The sequence below is a fragment of the Spermophilus citellus genome, assembly GCF_964194105.1.
Source record: "Spermophilus citellus genome assembly, chromosome: 11".
Taxonomy (NCBI): domain Eukaryota; kingdom Metazoa; phylum Chordata; class Mammalia; order Rodentia; family Sciuridae; genus Spermophilus; species Spermophilus citellus.
Window position 1 is genome coordinate 133,439,993 of NC_138192.1, and position 13,650 is coordinate 133,453,642.

Below are 13,650 nucleotides of genomic sequence, written 5' to 3' on the forward strand. Positions count from 1 at the left end.
GGGAAAGCCAGGAAGTAGAGAGAGCTCTTCTCACCAGGGCCAAAATATAAACCCCAAAGGTACGCCCCCAGTAACCTACTTCCTCTCAGCCACACTCTACCTGCCTACAGTTACCACCCCAGTTGATCCATATCAGTGGATTAATCCACTGATTGGGTAAAAGCTCTTATAGCCTAATCATTGCACCTCTGAGCATTCTTGCATTGTCTTACACATGAGCTTTTGGGGGACACCTCATATATAAGCCATAGCACTGTACTAGAGACCTTTCTAAAATATTCCATGCACAAGGCTTCCAACTCTCAACTCCAGCATGCACAGAGAACCAGAAGTATTCTCTGGAGACTTAAAAAAATTGTTTATTTATTTGCGTCTACATAACAGACATAACTGAAATTCAGTTACAGAATTTAACTGCGTGAGTTATAGGATTCCAACAAAGTTCTTGGCTTGGCCTTGACCAGTCTCCAGTGTGAAGGAAAAGACACTTATTTGGAAGAAATTGGGCACTTTGGAATAGGGCTGATGGGCAAGCTTACATTGATTCCAGACCTTGAACCTGCAAATGCCATTGAGTACCCCTTTCTAGAAAAAAAAAATGAGACCGTCCCCTGCCTGAGGAGACCACCCTTCTCTTATTGAAAGTCCTGGGATCGCTTCACTGGGCAGTTGCTGAAATATTGCTGCTCCTCGGGTCCTGTGCTCAGCCTCCCTCTCAGCTCCAACCTGGCACAATCCAGGGGACAACTGGAAAGTCTTCGGCAGAAGGAAATGACGTGCGTACTAAAATCACTGCGATCATCCGTGTTGGCAGGACCCCAAGGAACACGTGAATTTTAAGGATAGTGGACCAATGAGCCTGAATTCTGGCTGAATCACGCCCACTTGCCAGTAGGAACTTTCACAAGACTTGTAATTAATGTTCCAGCCTCCACAGCTGCAATGACTTTACCAGCTGGCTTGTGCATTGACTGAAACTTGGATTTCATGGTGACCTACATTCCGTGAGGTCAGATGTCAGCATTTCTGCAGCGAGTGGCAGGGGAGGGGGCTTCACTATGTAGAGCCCACTCATTTCAATCCGAGCATCGCCTCAGGTGGGCACACGTGGTACTCAATAAGGAACGGAGAATCGGGATCCTTGAAAACCCTGCCTCAGCGTCTTCTGTAAGTGAAGATGAAAGGAGAGATCTGGCATTGAGAGAGACTCCCTGAATTATTGCAACAGGAATAAGGAATCCCAGAGCAGCTGAGCCATCGCAGCACGGAACCGTCAAGACCCAGGCCAGCACAGTTACTGTCATAGGCTGCAGGACCAGTGTGGTGGTCACTTTGAACTGTAGAGGACCGTGGTGATGGCCGGTTTATTCTTTGTTTCCTGTGGATGAAGTAGATGGTAGCTGTAACTACAGACCCGTGTTGGTAAGCAAAAGAAGCCAATCCGAAAAGGCTGCAGACTGTAGGATTGCAATATGTGACTCCATTAGTCTGGGTTCTCCAGAGATGTTTCCATGCTTGGAAGTGGCCAGATCGATACATAGATGAGAGACGACAGGTAGGTAGTAGCTAGGTGGGTGACAGATGATAGATCTGATTCAAATCCCAGCTCAGGCTGTTAGACAGGAGAAACTACCCCTCACTCCACTTTTTCTATTCTATTCAGGTCTTCAGTTGACAAGCTGAGGCTCACTTACACCAGGAAGGGACCGTGTGTAATCCAGTCTAGCAAGCCAAACACTAATCACACCTGAACTCTGCATCAGTACACCAGAATAGTGTTGGCCCAAATATCTAGGCACCCCATGGCCCTATCAAGTTGACACATCAAATCAACCATAAGTCCCTCCCTTATCAACTAGTACTCATGCACATCTCCTTTAACCATACTTAATTTCCAAATACAGATACTAACAGAGCCATGATTCCACTTAACTTGATACAACCATCCTGTTCACAACTGGAAATGCACTGACCCGTTTTCAGGAGGGGTTAGGTCCTTGATTGATGTTCACTGCTCTCGATATCCCATAAGATGAAAAATTAAAGGTCCTTACATGCTGTGATACAAAGCTAATGCATCTTACGTTACAAATAAGAGAACAACTGAGAGAAGAACACACACACACACACACACACACACACACACACACTCCACACCCCTTGGAAAATTAGGAGGAAGTGCTCATGAAAATTGCAGTCCTTGTTTCTGAGATGGTCACCTGGTCATAGCTGGTACCCACCTTTCCCACCACCAGGCCGTTTCCTTTTGCCTTCAGCCACACCTCAGCTGGGCCTGGTTCTTTACCTGCTGAGGGGACATAAATCTCCATTCCCAAAGGGTTTGAGCCTGGATTGGTTTCTTATAGCTTCCCATTGACCTTAACCTGGGGGCCCAGTTACACTGAGAGAGGCTACACGGGGTCTCCTGGTTCTCGATGTGTTCTTTCTTACCCCCACTGTGGGGCAGTAGGTAGGTTTCCCCTGTGTCCATGGTCAGTCACCCACCAACACGGTGACCCCCTTTACTGCCTATTGATTCAGAGGCATGTGGAGACCAGAATGGCCAGCAGCAGCCTTGACCTCCAGGTCAGTGGACCCATCACAGTGCCTTCTGCTGAGACCACTGGAGCTAAGACCTCAGGCCAGCAGAGAGAAAGACCACGAGAAAAGGAAGCACCAGTTTTACTAGCAGGTCACTAGGGGAAAGAGTGAGTTGTTCCACCCCCATTTATGTCCCTAGGTAACTGGATCCATGGATTCTAACTATGAAGAAGCCTTGTCATGAACTGGACACTAATTTAGAATATGTACAGCCTTCTGGATACCCTACTCCAACCCTGCAAGGTGCTGCAACCTAGCTGGTGCTGTAACTGGGTCTTCAAAATGTCAGTGCACCCTCTGTGAAGCTGGTTTCTTCAGAACACTAGGGAGCATAGTCAACCAGGTGAGTTTTAGGATACGCTGTGCTTCATCTCCTGAAGTCCGTTCCCCATCAGAGGCAACGCTGTGTGCAGTGCCAGGGGCTGAGAAGATCGTGTGGAAGTCCACAGATGGTAGTTTTAACAGCATTGCACGCAGGAAAAGCGAATCCACATCTAGAGTCAGTGCTTATCCAGTGTAGACAAGACGCGGGCCCTAAGATGGGATGCAGTCGGGCAGCTGCCATCCCGGGAATGGTGCCACCCAACAGGCTTGCCCTGGTCTCTGCTCGCCTCTGCTGCTGGCAGGTTGGGCACTCAACAGTGGCTGTGGCCAGGTCAGCCCTGGTGAGTGAGAGTTCCTCTTGTTGAGCCCTCTCTCCCAGCCACCAGGGCCACTTTGTCCATGAGCCCTTCCTTAGGAGGGCAGTCATGAAGGGACCTCTCCAGGGAGCAGAACTTTGAGCTGTGCGTGTCACATCCACGTGATGATTGTGCCCTACTTGCTCATTTTTATGGCTTGGGGGACACACAACACCTGGTTCACATGGGAAGTTCAGGTCACATGGTGACTCGGTGGCCTATGAAGGTCCAGTAGCAGGTCAAGTGCTGTTCTCAAAGGAAGAGTAGGTATCCATGGAGGGGGCAGGCTTATCTCCCTCCTGAGGGTCTGGAGTGTGATCCACCCGCAGAAGTCTGCCAGAGGCTCCAAAGGACATGCCGCCTGCCACGGACCCTTCAAGCACATTAGTTGCTGGACTGCATGTTCCGAGAACCTGGAGGACAGCCTGCAGCACTGCCTGGGCCCCTTGCAGAGACTTCTTCTGCCAGGGTCCCATTCAGAACCAGCACCCCTTGGGCCACACAGTAAATGGGAGATTTTAGTACATACTGAGGCCCACTAGGTGCTGCTCCTCTGTTTTGGTTGCAGGAGAGGCCAGAGGCAACCACTCACCTTTCACCTTAGAAGAGCTCTTTCGACATGCCCCGCATCGCTGGACTCTTAGGAGTTTCACTAAGGTAAAGGCTCCGAACATTCATCAGATTTATTTACCAACTCTGGACACACAAGTGTCTTAACAATAAGCAGAGAGTAGTTGCTGTTTCTCAGTCAGTGTAATGTCCCCCGTGCAATAGACCAGTGTGGTCACTTCTGGGAAGGAAAGGCGGATGCCTACAAACCACACGTGACCCAGGCTCCAGAGTGGCACCCAGGTACCAGTGAAGCTGGGTTGCTGGCCCTGCCTGGTGACAGCAGACCATTAAGCCCTTCTGAAGCCCCTGAACTCCACGTTAAATGCAGACCCTCTGCTTACTAAGCCTGCTCCCGTTTCATACCCGTTCCACAATCATCCCACACCCTTAGTATCCTCCCACACACTCCCCCGATTTCTGTCCATATAAGTCAGAAGACTGAAGTCAATTTGGGGAGTGTAGTTCACCTCCTCGTGGGTCATACTTTGTGCCTGACTTTTAGTGGCCTGCTGGGATGTGAGCCTAAGTTCAAGTCTGGAGCAAAGCGGTGGGCCTGGGGAAACTTGGCGTCATCTTTTATGGTGGTTGTTTGGGGGAAGGTCAGCACAATTTCTCAGGCAATTCAGGATTATACCCTCGGATGGGAGCAGAAAGCCAGTCCCACTAGGGAAGGGGAGGCCTCCTCCACTCAGGAGATTCACCAGAGTCTAGAGGAGTTCCCAGCTTCCAACCTCCAGTCCCACTCCTTCCTGATCAGGGTCCTCACTTCAGCCGAGTCGTGATTCAGCTAGTCACCTCTCCAGAGTCTGGGTTTGGTTTTAACCCACTCAGCCCCGAGCTACAGTAGAGAGTCCTTCAGTGCCGCAGTCTGGCTGGGCACAAATCAGGAGCCACTCAAGAGGAACACACTTTATTTCTGAACTCCACCAGCACACTCCACACACGCTCCCGGGAACTCTCCCGAATGCCACGCGGCTCCTCCAGGAACCACCAACCGGAAATCCCTCCTCCGGCACTTCTCCAACCCATGCGAACTCTTCAGGAATCCCAGCGAGAGCTCAAGCGGAACTCAACGGGAACTCCACGAAAACTCAAAAGTCATCATCTTAATGGCTCACTGGCGTCACCTCTCAACCACGACTTCTGGCAAAAACGCCATGCGTCATCCCGACTCGGCTGTGGCCCTCAACACTTCAGGGCACGTGTGGAAGCTTTCAGACCATTTATGTGACCCTTGAGCTGGGAGTTCAAAGGCCTGAGTTCATCCTCTTCTTTCCCTGCCTTGCTCATTAAGCTGTTAGCTTGCCAAAGATAGCGTGAAGTATGTCCACTGTCACCTGTGGGCCTGCTGTGGGCCTGCTATGGGCCTGCTGTGTCTGTGGCTAATAAGGAGTGGCCAACAGCGCTCTTCTGTGTATCTCAATTGCCAGATGATTCTACAGACCATCAGCGCTCTTCTCACGACTGCAGACAGAGTTATTAGCAACTTTAAATCCCATCAGATTAAAGAGTTAATTTCCAAAACTCCAGAGCTAGTCATAAAATTCATCCTCAAAGTTCTGCTCCTCTAGAACCACTCTCAGTACCAAAATCTGTACTAGTCAGTGTGAATACAACCTACATCTCACTTAGATTAGATTTCTCCTATAGAATCCATATGAATCTGCACAATTGTGGAGGGTGAGAAGTCCCAAGATCTACCATTAGCAAGTGGGAGGGCCAATGGTGTGTTTCCGGTCTCACCGCAAAAGCCTGAGAAGACCCTCTGCAGAAAAAGGGTTTCATACTCAGCCATTTTGTTCTAGTCAAGTTTGCAGCTGATTGGAAGAGGCCCACCCACACCAGGGAGGGCATTCTGGTGTATTCAGTCTGGGATTTCAAATGTTACTCTCATCCACAAACACGCTCACAGACACACCCAGAATAATGTGTGACCAAACGTCTGGGCAACAGTCAAGCAGACATATAGAATTAATCATCTTGATTTAACCATCACAGTGGGAACTCTGAAAAACTGTAGAAAATGATCAGTGGTTCCCAGGGGAGAAGAAGAAGGAGGAAGGGATGAATGGGTGAAGCACAAGGGATTTAGGGCAGAAAACTGTTCAGGATTGGAGGTTTGGGGCATTGCGTACTCATGAAAATCAACAAACTTTACAGCAGAAGAGTGGGTCTTTTTTAAATTTATTTTTATAGTTGTAGATGGACAGTGTGCCTTTTTTAAATTTTATTTATTTTTTTATGTGGTGCTGAGGATCAAACCAGTGCCTCACACATGCTAGGTAAGGGCTGTGCCACTGAGCCACAGCCCCGGCCCAAGAGTGGTCTTAATATATGAAAGATTTTAAAAATCACTTAGGAGGTTGGGGGGGGGGGTCCCAGGAAGGAATGCTGAGACCCCAACGTCTGGATGCATTATGAGCATGTGGCTCTGTTGAGAGCCACAACCGAGTCAAGATGGCGCCTGGCATTTTGCCAGAAGGAGTGGTTGAGAAGTAACGCCAGCGAGCCATTAAGATGATGATAATTAAGTTAAGCTGTGCATAATTATTAAGATCATGACTGATTGCTGTAACTGGATGATGCTAAATTGAAACAAGCTGTGTATTCAGTTGTGTATATGGACCTCTGCTGTCCGGCAATAAGGCGGCTCCTGCTACCTCGGGTGCCCGCTACTTTTGAGTTCTCGTTGAGTTCCCGTTGAGTTCCCGTTGAGTTCCCGCAATAAAGTAGTTCCTGTTTGAACCTACAAGTGGCTCGTGACCTCCCGGTTATTTGTGCCCAGCCAGACTGGGGCCTGACTCTGCCTCGGTGCAGGGACAGGCACAGGGCTGATGGAGGGAAGGAGTGTGTGACCACAGGCAGGTGAGGCTGTGCTCTGGCGAGGAGGCTGTTTCCCAGGGCAGACGGGGTAACAGTCCAGCACTGCTGTCCACGTGACCTGGAAGGAACAATAAGAAAACAGCTGGCAACAAGGTTTCCTGCGTCGGAGTGGAAATTCACAGGTGAGCCGGGGAAGAGCCACGTGCTCCTGTGGTCCTAATCAGAGTTGGAGACATGGTATGAACTCATTTGAGCTTCATGCCACAAATATTTACACACAGAACTGTCCACTAATACACACACACACACACACACACACACACACACCCGGGTTAGCATGCACCGACATTTCCTGCTCTCAGCTGAGAGGGCTTTAACAGTCAGGACCCCCGGGGAGACATGCGCACACCTAATGCTCAGATCTTGTGTATAATGTCAATCTAAGACAAAAGGAACCAGGACGCTAGGAAATGACTGATTTCAGGGCTGGGAAAGAAATCTACAGGATGAGCATGGAGCATCTCATGGTTCCAGAAATAAGAAAAATGCTCAGAACCGGGAGTCAGGGTGGAGAACCCAGCCGTGGGGTATGCAAAAAGAACACAGAGGCCAACCCCAGGAGCTCCCAGGGACCAGACTGGAACAATCAGTGTGACACAATGAGGTGTTGTAACCCAGAGTTTAAAATATCCATGATTCATACTGAAATAAATCACAGAAATTAACAGGTGGCGCAGAGGAGAGAGACAGATTTCCCATGTAGAAGAATTCCAGGTGCTTTCTGTGGACCTTCCACCCCTGAGGAGAACGTGAGCCCACAGAGTGCCCTCGTTGCCGGGGAAGAATGTGCAGGAGGGAAACATAACTGCCCAGTGGGCACACTGGTAAGTGGCTCGCAGCCCCCCCAGGAGCCAGCTGGGCTCGAACACCTGGTACGTGGGGGAACGGGACCCCTCCTGTGGCCTCCCTCCAGGTGACTCCAAGCCTGACTATAAGAAAGACCAACAGCGAGGCTCCTGCAAGGGCCCGGCCACACCTCCTCAGAACCGCCAAAGTCAGGAGAGCAAGGAGACCAGAGCAGCCTAAGGAGACATGGCATCCATGCCACTTGGTGTCCTAGGTGGGGTCCTGGGACAGATCAATAGGCATTGTCAAAGCAAGGACATGAAGAATATATGGGCTCCAATGAGCAATAATGGTTGATTAATTGTAACAAATGAACCACAGAATTATAAGAGTTAATAGTAGGGAAATATGGGACTTCTCTATGCTGTTTCAGATTTTTTTCTATAAATCTAAAACTGGTCTGAAAAACAAAGGCTATTAAAAAAACAATGACTGTTGTCTCACACAGTGACAGGGATGTATCTCAAATACATGATATTAAGTGAAAGAAACCAGACTAAAGTCTATGAACATTATGATTCCATTTGCATGACATCCTGGGGGAAAACTGTGTGGTTAGGCCAAGGACCAAGGGTGTCAGGAGCAGGAGGAGAGAACCTGTTGACTCTAACGCCACCGGGCCATGAGGGTGATGGTGTTCCACGTCTCGATGGCAGCACGTTCACGGCCGAGTGCGCTTTCCACGTTTCCCAGAGCTGTACCCTACAAGGAATGAATTTTCCTGATGTGAATTAGACGTCGATCTTAAGAAGGAGGGGGTGTGTCTACGTTTGCAGTGGGACCACTCTCATGTTCGCTCCAGCTCCGAGCCTCCCAGGTGTCCCAGCCTTCTTTCTTTTCTCAGAAAAGACCCGTCTGTACAAACTGCCTACCTGCTGTGTGGCTTGTGGTCCTTTTAAGTCACCTCGGTCAGCCCTACTTGCATCAGGGAGGGCCCAGAAAAAACAGGGGACAATGGAATGCCCAACAAGGTAATTGGGGCCGGTTGGGACAGATGATGTAGGACCCCAAGATCTATCACCAGTACTGGCTGAAGGAACCTGAGAGGGTTTGGAGTCAATCCGTCTGATGGACACTGCGAACTCCGGTCAAGGGACAAGCCAAACCAGGAGACCAGTCCTCCCTCTCCCCTCACCTTACAACTTCCTGCATGTGGCCCAGGTTGGCCAAACTCCACTAGGAGGCGGAAGCAAGGGGGCCTGTGGGTGTGGGCCAGGCAGGTCAGCTCCTGGGTCAGAGCCTGGGTGGAGGCCTGGGAGGTGGAGGCCTGGGAGGTGGAGTTCTGTGCGCACTCCTCCACCTCGGCACACAGCAGGCAAGAGATTCTTGAGCTTCACCCAACTTGTTAGAGTGGAAAGTTGAAGAGAAAGTGCAGAGAAGCGAGGTCAGATCAGGGCCGACCCTGCTTGAGTCATGGCAGAAGAACCCTTTTTGTTCCCTTCTTGGAAAGAAGAAACGTCTCTGAATGTCCTGTTAAATGTCTTAAAATACACACAGCAGTCGGACTTTTTTTCTTTCTTTTTTTAAGCCAAAAGACAGGGACATGTAACCTATATGCCAAGGTGACTCAGGAGTCACCCTGTCAATAGAGGTGAACAGAACTCTCTTCCGTGACAAAAAAAAAAAAATCATCCTAGAGCTGCTCCATGTCACCCTGAGGCTGTCCCCCGTCTTCCCCTCCCCTGGGCAATGGGCATGGGCGGGGAGGGAGAGGTGGCCCAGGAGGACGGAGCTCTTCTGACTGGCTCAAGGGCAGCCAGGCCTCCCGACTAGAAGGAAGGCCAGCCCCACGAGGCACCCAGCACCCAGCTGAGACTTAGTCAGTACTTATAACGTGAGGTGAAAGTCTCCAGGGCTGTAGCAATAGAGCTGCAAAGTTAGAGTTTACACCGAGGTCTGACTGTAGGGAGCAGCTCCTGTGATACCCTGGGGCTCTATGTCCTCAGTGGGATCCAGAGAGCACAGTACCTCAGCAAGGTGACCGGCTCCAGTGGTCGCACGGCTGCCCGCCTCCATCTCATCTTCAAACTTTCCCTTGCCACTGCCTCCTGTCCACCATTCCCAGCCACTTAGTGCAGGGTGACCAGGTGACCATGGTCAGCCTGGTGACGAGGTGGCTCAGACCTGGCCCACGTACCCCATCTCTGCTCCCTGCTCTTATTTGCTCCTGGGACTCTGCTGAAGCCCACACCCTGCTAGCATGTGCCCTATACCATGGTCCTCCTAGAACTCCCCACAGACTGTGCCCTGTGGAGGACCTTGATTTCTGAGCCACTTTCTGAAAAGGTGCTCAACAACTGGGGGCTGAATTGCTGCTTCCATAAGCCTCAGCCTCCTCCAAGGAGAAAGTGGTCCTTCAGTTAGGAAAGGCCTACAGGAGCTGACGAATGGGTGGGACAGTACGTGACTGACCCGCGTTAAAAAGGAAAACACACACCAATGTCAACTGAGGTTGCTAAGGCGCTGAGTTTCTATTTTTGAATTTCACAGGGTGCCAAGTGTGAATTGCAGCATCATTAACAGCAGGCAATGCCCAGCTTCAAGCCTGGGCCTGAGCCTGAGCTCAGCACATGTGTGATTATAGCAGCTGAGGAAGGCGAGACAGTGCGGGGTGCCAGCAGGGCGGGCTGGCTGGGCAGTGAAGTTAAGCGTGGCCACTTCCAGGCAGCACATGGGCCCTGTCCCTGTTGCTGAAAGGCCCACCCGCCCCACTCCCCCCAGCACGTAGCCTGCTTTGTGCTCCCCAAGCCCCAGGAAACTCTATCCTAGCTCTCCTCCCTCACTCTCCCTCCCACTGGACCATGAGCCCCATGGGGCACAGCCCAGTGCCCGCCACATGTGCTTTTTGAATGAATAAATGAATGGAATGAACAGGTGAGTGGGAAAAAGGTAGAAGGAAAATAAATGAACGAGTGCTAGCTCATCCTTCTGCCTCAGATGCACTTGACAGGCACCCCGATTCCTGCTTTCTACTTGGTGCCTGCTGCACCAGAATTCTCCCTGCGTTGCAGAGCCTGCAGGAGAGGAGCACAGAGGCTCAGGGGTGCACCCTGGCACCATCCGCCAGAGCCTCAGCTCCTGGCTTCTAACTGCTTACCAGGTGCATAGCCCATCCCCCAACTCAGTCTGCCCATCTGTAGGATAGGGCCAATCCCGCGAGGCCATCCTTCCCCAGTCGTGTGCTGGGGCACCTCAGGATGCCACCATTGGCAACAGCTGGCCCATGAGAGGCACAGGTACAACTACGTGGGGCTTGTGGTGGGCACTGGAAGGCACACGTGGTTCCGCAGGACTGAGTCCTCAACTTGGGATCCAACCCCATCTCCAGGTAGCGTCAGAACTGAGTGGAGGACCCCAGCTGGTGCCCACTGGTGGCTCCCTTGCTCACTTCTGGTGCAGAGAAACCTCACACATCTCCAGGTCAGAGAAGTGCTGCGTGTTGGACGTCGGGTTGTGAAGCAGAGCAGACATGGCCTGTGTCCCCTGAGCACAGTGAGTCCAGGGCTGTGAGGGCTCCGTGAGGGCACACCTATGGCACCTTGTTCAGTGGCCCACGATGTTACCTACCGTCTCCCTGGCCCCAACCCTGGGTTCCTGCATGGATTTCCACCACTCACGTGTCTCTCCACTCAAGTAAGGAGCCGACTGAAACCCAAGCAGCAAAATGACGGGCAAGAGTGAAATGCCTTTATTTCCCCAGATAATAAACCGATCGTGATGACAGGGAGATGCCGTGGGAAGAGGCAGCCCTGGACTCCAGGGGTCATCCTCTAGGACACGCAGGCCACAGACAGCTCCAACCACTCAAAGAAATCCGACTGCCCTGGAGCCTGCTGCGTGGGAAGTCCACACCTGGAGTGGACTTTGGCCACCAAAAGCATCGATCCCTGGACACGGTGTCTGAAACAGTCCTTGGAATGGGTCTGAATAGCCATTGTTACAGATCAAAGTCAAGTACTTTGCCTCCCAGGTACCAAATGTACCAGAAGCGATTCATTCTGTTATAGTGAGTCTGTTTTTTACTGAATGTCCTGTTTGTTTGTTTCCAAGGTACCCACCAGCATATTCATTATTACTATTTTTAAACCAACCAAGCCATGGTGTGGTCAGTGATTAACAACATAGAAATGTGGAGAGTTTAAGCAGCAGTTGCTATATCATTTTCACAAAAAAAGATCCCCAAGAATCAGTGAGGCCAAAAAATAGCTGTCAGTTCAAAGCTCTAGCGCCAAATGAAGCACATCAGTGTTCTTCTTCCAAAGAAATTCCAAACTAACTGCACACACAAGTCCGTTTCTCTTTTTAAGGAAAGACTAACTGGTATATTAAGTTATCCCAGAGCCCTGAGCACTGTCAGAGCCTCTGACAGCCTCAGGCAGGAGGGGACACAGCTGCTACAGCCTTCTCGGGACAGGGATGAGTCACCCTGCTCTTCCTGTAGTTACTCTGGGCAGCTGCCTTTGCCTTCCACCCCAACCCTGTCTACTGCACCCAGAGCTCCAGAAGGCATGAGAATAAAGACCCTGGATTTCAGATGCATAGAAATGGACCTGAGATAATTGGTCTGTGCTTCTCAAAGTTCAAATACTCAGCAGGCTCCAGCAGGAGTGTAACAGAGGTGGGGAGCACCAAGGAGTTTGGAAACTTCTCCGTCTTTCAGAGGCCCCTAGCCTTCCTTCAGAGAGGCAGGGGTAGGAATCTTTAGGAAATGAAGCTGCCCCCCCCCCCCCCCCGCACAGGAGCAGTGAGGCCCCCAGCACCTCGTCACACTGAGGCTCAGTCTGAGAGCCAGTTCCAAACATGCAGCCTCTGCAAAACCTTCACAAACCATCTCCATCACCCCAGAACTTGGATATATTTGCTTTGCGCCTCGTGTCCCTATATTACAAGGACATTGAGGACAGGTAATGTGTCCCCCCTGTTTACCGCTATGCCCCCAGCTCTGAGCAGCATCAGGCCCAAGGTGAATGTTAACACACAGTGGTTAGGTCAATACACAGGTTTAGCAGCTGTTATGTGTTGTGAAGCGGAGTTTAGAGCCACCCACCGTCACATGGCTTCTCCTGTCACCTTTGATGCACTCTGGACTGTGAGCGTCATCTCCATTTTACAAAGACAGAGCTAAATGGAGGTGCAGCTGCCCTGGACGCCCCGGGCAGTCGGCTGGAGGCCCAGGCAGGGACAGGCAGCTTTGCTGGAAAGAGCTGACTGTCCCACAGGCCCACTGTCCCCCAGAGTCACTGGTTCCTTCCGTTCCTGTGGCTCTAGAGCTTGCAGAGAGCTGTGACAGGTGGAGTGAGAGGGGGTGGGAACCTGAGGCAGGGTGGGGAGTCCCCCAGGGCAGGATGCAGAATTGAGCCACAATTCCTCAGACAGCTTCTCTATTTTTTCTTTTTTTTTGAAAATGGCAGGATGGGTGATGATTGAGTAGGGTCCCAGGGGCTGGGTTTTTCTGTCTCCTCAGGTTGGTGCCCTTCCAAGGGCACCAGGAGGGTCTCCTGGCCAAGGCTCCACATGCCAGACAAACACAGGGGAATGGCAAAGACCCCACCTTGACCCCTCTTCCGTCTTTCCCTGACCTTCTGCCACTTAATCTCGGCTATGGCTTGAATGTGCTCCCCATCACATGTGCTGGAACGTTAACCCCCAAATTCCTATGCTGAGGGCGTTGGGTGGTGAGCCTTTGGAAGGTAGTTCGATCTGGATGAGGTTCTGTGGATGGGACCCTCAGGATGGCGTTAGTGTCTTTACAACAAAAAGAGAGAGCTGAGCTGTCACACACCCCTGCTCCCTCACATGTGATGCCTACACCATGTGAAGCCCAAGTAAGAAGACCCTCACTAGATGCCCCTTGACCTTGGACTTCCCAGCCTCTGGAACAATAAGGAATAAATGTCTTTTTAAAAATAAATTACCTGGTCTCCAGTATTCTGTTATAGCAGCAAAACCTGAACTAATACATCCTCCCAAGCCTTGATGGCAACTCCCACCCCTGATCTCCAGCCCTTCTGTGGGTCTTGTGTTCTAT

The 13,650-nt window shown here is 51.0% G+C and overlaps 2 long non-coding RNA genes across 2 annotated transcripts; one reads left to right on the forward strand and one right to left on the reverse strand.

Moving 5' to 3' along the window:
• The first annotated feature begins 367 nt into the window (after positions 1 to 367).
• Positions 368 to 3,942, forward strand: LOC308630974. The gene is made up of 3 exons (XR_014018074.1): positions 368 to 1,422; positions 2,741 to 2,944; positions 3,850 to 3,942. It is a non-coding gene; the product is annotated as an uncharacterized lncRNA (long non-coding RNA).
• A 2,802-nt stretch (positions 3,943 to 6,744) lies between these two features.
• LOC308630976 lies at positions 6,745 to 9,205 on the reverse strand. The gene is made up of 3 exons (XR_014018076.1): positions 8,758 to 9,205; positions 8,220 to 8,324; positions 6,745 to 6,834 (listed from the first exon to the last, which is right to left on the reverse strand). It is a non-coding gene; the product is annotated as an uncharacterized lncRNA (long non-coding RNA).
• Positions 9,206 to 13,650: the final 4,445 nt, after the last annotated feature.